The sequence below is a fragment of the Bubalus kerabau genome, chromosome 15 (genome assembly GCF_029407905.1).
Source record: "Bubalus kerabau isolate K-KA32 ecotype Philippines breed swamp buffalo chromosome 15, PCC_UOA_SB_1v2, whole genome shotgun sequence".
Taxonomy (NCBI): Eukaryota; Metazoa; Chordata; class Mammalia; order Artiodactyla; family Bovidae; genus Bubalus; species Bubalus kerabau.
Genome location: NC_073638.1, coordinates 85319880 through 85320691, shown reverse-complemented (window position 1 = coordinate 85320691; position 812 = coordinate 85319880).

Sequence of the window (812 nt, the reverse complement as noted above, 5' to 3'; positions counted from 1 at the left end):
CTCCTTGCAGTCCAAGGGACTCTCAAGAGTCTTCTCCAACACCACAGTTCAAAAGCACCAGTTCTTCGGTGCTCAGCTTTGTTTATGGCCCAGCTCTCTGATCAGGGAACTGAAAGTGTCAGGCGGGGAAGACGCTGGGGCTATTGCGTCAGCAGGGACTGGAGGGAAGGCCACCCAAGGTGACTTTGGTTTCCAAGTCCTTGAGAGTCATGACATTTTAGCTGAAAGGGCACATGTGGAAGCAAGTGATTTTTTTTTTTTTTGCACGCTCACATGAGTAAAACTGAGCTGATAGGAGGGAACTTCTGAACCATGGAAGCCTCCAGGCTCCCCAGCTCACACTGACTCCAAGAAGAGGTAGAAATACAGTCACACACCCTGTGTTTTTAGATCAGTTCACTGAGGCGACTCTAGACCTGGCTGCCCCTCGAAGGACACAATCTTAATTTCAATACAATTTCCAATGATCCCGTGGCTTTCACACTTGGTGCAGCAAAATCACCTATGGATTTTTGTAAACAGGCCTGTGAATTACACCTCCTACCTTCTGATCAGAATTTTCCAGGGTGAGGCCTGGGTACAAACACATAAATCTCCTCCGATGACCCTGAAGCCGGAGATGGGGAGTCCCTGATCTCATCTGAATCGTCCCCGGCAACGCCACGCGGAGCCCCAGGCTGTCCCTGGCGGACTCAGATCCCTGACATGACGTCTGTGAGGTTGTCAGGCGGACCTGCGCCCTCAGCGGAGGGTGGAGGGTGGTGCTGGGGTCTCTCTAGCACGGTGGGGGCTGGGCAGGACCCAGACGGAGC